This window comes from Amblyomma maculatum, unplaced genomic scaffold, assembly GCF_055883805.1.
Source record: "Amblyomma maculatum isolate TAMU_Amacu unplaced genomic scaffold, ASM5588380v1 scaffold_15, whole genome shotgun sequence".
NCBI classification, from domain to species: Eukaryota; Metazoa; Arthropoda; class Arachnida; order Ixodida; family Ixodidae; genus Amblyomma; species Amblyomma maculatum.
This window is the reverse complement of record NW_028146740.1, coordinates 12,233,839-12,239,838: the sequence shown is the minus strand read 5'-3', so window position 1 is coordinate 12,239,838 and position 6,000 is coordinate 12,233,839. Positions and strand designations below refer to the sequence as shown.

At 44.9% G+C, this 6,000-nt stretch overlaps 1 pseudogene; it reads right to left on the bottom strand.

Annotated features, from left to right (window-relative positions):
* Positions 1-1,513: 1,513 nt before the first annotated feature.
* On the bottom strand, positions 1,514-3,020 carry LOC146172049 (uncharacterized; annotated as a pseudogene).
* Positions 3,021-6,000: the final 2,980 nt, after the last annotated feature.

Below are 6,000 nucleotides of genomic sequence, written 5' to 3'. Positions count from 1 at the left end.
TCCCCGTTTTCCAATCAAGAGGCAAAATTCCTGAGGAGAGTGACTGTGAGAAAATGAGACATAAATATGATGCACAAATTGATTTCACATTTTTCAATAGTTTTGAATTAATCAGGTCCATACCAGCTGATGATGAAAGTTTCATTTTATGAATTATGGATGAAATGCCTTCTTCGACGAACGTGACTGCCGGCATGGGGGTTTCTAAGTTAAAGGGTGGTAATTTGGAAGGTGCGTCGAGTTCGGTAGTGAACACAGATGTGAATGCATGGTTAAATATTTCTGCGCAATCATGGTCAGTCACCGTTTCATGTGAATCATTCATCAGTTTAATATCGGGAGGATGTGTTGGGTTTAAAACTTGCCAGAATTGCTTGGGGTTTCTTATAAGTAAGTTTGGTAAGTCATTGTGATAAAATGAGTACTTGGCGTTACGAACAGAAAGTAGGTATGATTTTTCGGCCTCGAAGTATTTTTCCCATGCGGCAGGCGTGTCGTTTCGTTTGGCGGTACGAAACAATCGTTTTTGTTTTCGAGTCGTTTTAAGTGCTGGGTAAACCATGGCGATTAGTATGAAAGGTAATCCTTGGTACGAACATATTAGTGAGATGATTTAATTTGTTCTTGAATATCAGCCAGTTTTCATGAATTGAGCGAGTGTGAAATGCGGATACGTATTCAGGAAAAAAGGTGTTAAGTTCTTCAGTTATTGCATTATAGTTACCCTTATCGTAGAGTTGTATCGTTTTATCAGATGTCTGTCTTTGAGTCGAGGTAAATGAGAATAAAGCATGCATGACTTTGTGATCGCTGATTTCAGGAAGGTAACTGATGGATGATACATTCTCGGGGCTGCTTGTTAGTATCAGGTCGAGCGTGTTTGCTGATTCTCGTGAGAGGCGGGTTGGTTGGGAAGTTAATTGAGTGAGGTTAAAACTTAAACAGACATCGATGAAGTTCTTCGCCTCTGCATGACACGTTATTGTGGAACTAGCTATGTTCTGCCAATCAATATCTGGGTAGTTAAAATCACCAAAAAGAATACGGGCATTTGGATATGTGAAAACAAGTTTATGAAGGATGTTGTTCAGATGACGTGGGAAGTCTGGATTAGCCTGGGGGGGCCTGTAGCAAACGCCAAGCAGAACTGTTACGGGGGGAGCGCTACAGATGAGCCATATGGCTTCAATGTCGGATGCGACGTCAACAACAGAGCATGATATGCCTCGATGAATGGCAACGAGAACACCGCGCCCCCCCGTTTGCCTTTTCGATCGTTTCGATACATTTCGTAGTTGGGTAAATCGGCCAAAATTTCCGCATCCGTTACGTCACTATTTAGCCAAGTTTCTGTTAGTATTAGTATGTTGCTCCCGGATGACGACATGATGTTTGATATGAGTTCGCGCTTTGGAAGAAGACTACGGATGTTAGTGAATATTGTCGAAAACGAGAGAGCATTGTGCTGTGGAGCGGGTCGACGATTTGTTAAAGTTTTGTGACGGGGCAATTGCTATGCTATTTCCTTAACGGCTTGGGATGATGCGTCAAATACGTAGCGTTTTGAGCCGATGTGAAGCGCAAGGAGTACTTGTTAGAATTGGCAAACGCTAGCAACTGTTTACGCGCGTGTCGAACGGTGCGGGAGAAGTCCTCTCCGATACTGTAGTTTGTGTCTTTCAATTTACGGCCATTTGATAACAGTGCGTCTTTGGTTTTATGAGATAGGAATTTTACGATTACGGGACGAATTCGGTCGGCTGAATGATTTCCGAGGCGATGCGCTCTTTCAATGTCGTTAGGTTCCAAGGTTATATCAAGATTATTGCGGCAAACATCAATGACTAGTTTTTCTGACTCAGCCCACGTTTCAGTGCTAGCAGGATCAGGGATGCCATAGAAAATAAGGTTATTCCGACGTGATTGGTTTTCCGCCTCATCCAGGCGTGTTTCTAGTTCTTTAATCTTTTTAGCCTGGTCGATTGTGGTTGACTGCATTATTTCAATATTTCAATATCGTTTTTGAGGTGAAGAATTGTTTGGTAATGCGTTTCGAGATCGGCCATTCGTTTGTCTAGGCTTGCTATGGTTTGATCTGTTGTGTTCAGCTGTGTTTTGAGGCCCTGTATTTCCGTAATCAACAGGGTCTGTCCCGCGTTTAGCTTCTGTAGTACAGCGAGTACAGCAGCGTTGCCCTCAGGACCAGGGTTAGTCTCAACGTCACCTGATAGCATGAGCAAGGAATGAATTACGTGAACACACTCAACGGTAATGGCGACACAGCAGTGCGGGCTCGGAAACTGCACCAAGATATAATTACTGGATTTTTTAGCGAAGAGGGCATACGGTGTACTGACCTGCATCGCAAAGGTAAGCGGATTAGGTGGCTGCGCTGTGGTGCAGTCACCGAGCCCACGAAGCGGTGTCAGCGGGTGAAGCTCTTTTATACATGTTGGCATTGTTGCTGATGTCGATGTGGCCATCCATGGTACTGTGATTTCCCGTGTGTGCAGCTCCTCTGGCGGCATATCCAGTAGGGACGAGCACCCGCCGGGCGGTGGATGGCAGGAGCCAGGGTCATCTCCAGTGTACGGCAGTGCGCACACCGATGACGCCCCCGTAGACAGGCCTGCCAGGGACGGCAGCAGCAGGCTGGCAAATGCGAGGACGGTCGTCTGCATCGCAAAGGTAAGCGGATTAGGTGGCTGCGCTGTGGTGCAGTCACCGAGCCCACGAAGCGATGTCAGCGGGTGAAGCTCTTTTATACATGTTGGCATTATTGCTGATGTCGATGTGGCCATCCATGGTACTGTGATTTCCGGTGTGTGCAGCTCCTCTGGCGGCATATCCAGTAGGGACGAGCACCCGCCGGGCGGTGGATGGCAGGAGCCAGGGTCATCTCCAGTGTACTGCAGTGCGCACACCGATGACGCCCCCGTAGACAGGCCTGCCAGGGACGGCAGCAGCAGGCTGGCAAATGCGAGGACGGTCGTCTGCATCGCAAAGGTAAGCGGATTAGGTGGCTGTGCTGTGGTGCAGTCACCGAGCCCCCTGGGGACGCTAAGGACCTTAATATTACAAACCAATCAGTTTACTGTCTCTTACGTATAACGTATTTACTATGGTAATCGCTAATAGAATCAGGACAACCTTAGACGGCAATCAAGCAAAGGATCAAGCAGGTTTTCGGAAACGGTACTCTACGATCGATCATATCTATAGCATCAACCAGGTGATAGAGAAATGCTCGGAATATGACCAGCCCTTATACATAGCATTCATTGATTACGAAAAAGCATTTGACTCAGTTGAAACATCGGCGGTGATGCAGGCATTGCAAAATCAGGGGGTAGACGAACCGTACGTGAAAGTGCTGGAAGATAGATATATAGTGACTGCACAGCAACCATAGTTCTGCATAAAGTAACAAATTCCCATAAAGAAAGGTGTTAGGCAAGGAGACACAATCTCCTCAGTACTATTCTCAGCTTGTTTAGAGGAAGTATTCAGAGACTTGGAATGGGAGCTGTTAGGGATAAGGGTAGATGGAGAATACCTCAGTAATCGGCGATTTGCTGATGACATTGCCTTGCTAAGCAACTTGGGGGATGAACTGCAAATAATGATTGATGACCTGGACAGGAAAAGTAGAAAGGTAGGATTGAAAATCAATATTCAGAAGACTAAGGTAATGTTCAACAGCCTCGGGAAGGAACAGCAGCTTACGTTAGGTAGCCAGGCACTGGAAGTAGTAGGCGAATATGTTTACTTAGGACAGGTAGTAACTGCAGATCCGGACCATGAAAAGGAGATAACAAGAAGAATAAGATTGGGATGGAGCGCATTTCGCAAGCACTCGCAGATTATGACTAGCAGCTTACCGGTATCGCTCAAGACGAAAGTATACAACAGTTGAATCTTACCTGTACTCACCTATGGGGCTGAAACGTGGAGGCTAACCAAGAGGGTTCTACTTAAGTTGAGGACAACGCAGAGGGCTATGGAACGAAAAATGGTAGGGCTAACATTAAGATATAGGAAGCGTGCAGATTGTGTCAGAGAAATAACTCAAGTTACTGACATTCTAGTGGAAATCAAAAAGAAGAAATGGGCATGGGCGGGACACGTAGAAGATAACCGATGGTCGCTTAGGGTAACAAACTGGATTCCAAGGGAAGGAAAGCGTAGCAGGGGGCGGCAGAAAGTTAGGTGGGTGGATGAGGTTAAGAAGTTCGCAGGGGTCAAATGGCTGCAGCTAGCACAGAACCGGGTTAATTGGAGAAATATGGGAGAGGCCTTCGCCCTGCAGTGGGTATAGTCAGGCTGATGATGATGATGATTTTTTGATGAGCGATTGAAGATCATCGGACAGAAATTTGTGCTTCGCCTATCAAAAGGCATGCACTATGACGCTTCACATAACTTATATTGTGTTTTCAAATACTGCGTGCAACGTCGCTTCGCTGATCTAAAAAGGCGTTTCTTCTTGTTTTTTAATGTACGAAGTGATTTCTTATATCAAGGTTCAGATACGTTAACATGAAACGTTATCAGAGGAACGTAATTGCGCACAAGTTCTGTCCTTTTTTTCCTTGCACAAAGACCAGTCTTTGCTAACAGACCGGGAGGAAACATCGCGGAGAAACTGTTCAGAGAAACATTCCAGACCACGATTTATAGCATTGAAGTCAGCCTTGTTATAATTTAGGACTTGCTCAGCTTGAGCGAGACGTGAAAAAAAGGAGCATTAAGTGATAACTGTAGAACTTTATAATCGCTGAATCCTTCATGAAAAGTTATGACTGACCATGTTCGGAGAAGAAGCTAAGATGAGGTCTAAAATATTAGCTTCTCGTGTAGGATGGTCTACCAACTGGACAAAAGAAAAGTCTAATGTAAGCTGTACGAATTCATTGGATGCAGAGGAATTACAAGAAAAGTTACAACAATCAATGTGAGGGTAATAAAATCTCCAAGCAAAAAGATGTCAGACTTAGGAAACTCATTTCTAATGGCAATGATATTGTCTGGAAGGTCGGGAACAAACTTAGTGTAACTGTCCGGGGGTTTGTAGCAGACGCCCATGATAGAGGTACCCAAGCGGGATTGTATTGCTACCCATACGATTTCTATCACACTGGAGATATTGATAAGAAAAAACTTAATGTTAGCTTTAACTGCGATTTATACTCCGCCACCCTTTTATGAACATTGTTCAGTGAGTTTAGAAGAGTTTCATCATTGATTACCTGAATGTGGTCTTTTGAACTATGAAGCTTAATTTTAGTGTTTCTAACACAGAGAGAAACAGGCAAGTGTTCACTGATATCGTAAGTAATGATGCCATATGTAAGACAGCGAGTTTCAAAATTTGTTGTGAAAACATATTGTAAAGACGAGCAAGAAGCTGTGAGACGTGTTGGTGAATTAATTACATTCGAGAGACCATGCATCTTCAATAAAACGTGTAGATTTTTAGCATGCATATCTGAGACTAATAAATTAATGTTTATATCACCCCCGAACACCAACTTTAAACAGTTGTCATTAAACATACGAAAATAATGATTCAAGAAAATGGAGGAAATTTGCGGAGGAGGAATGGAGGAAATGGAGGGAACAGTAGTCGAGCGCCGTAACCACTGCGCCACCCCGCCGCGGTGGCGCAGTGGTTACGGCGCTCGACTACTGTTCCCAAGGACGCGGGATCAAATCCCGGCCTCGGCGGCCGCTTTTCGATGGAGGTGATAAGTAAGGCGCCCGTGTGCTGTGCGATGTCAGTGCACGTTAAAGAACCCCAGGTGGTCGAAATTTCCGGCGTCCTCCACTACGGCGTCTCTCATGGCCTGAGTTGCTTTGGGACGTTAAACCCCACAAACCAACCAGCCAAATGGAGGAAATTGGGAATGCAGCCATGAGGGGGACAATAACACACAACAAAAAATATGTTGCCGAGATAAATAGAATTTCAAAATCGCTTCTGGATATAGTGAACATAGG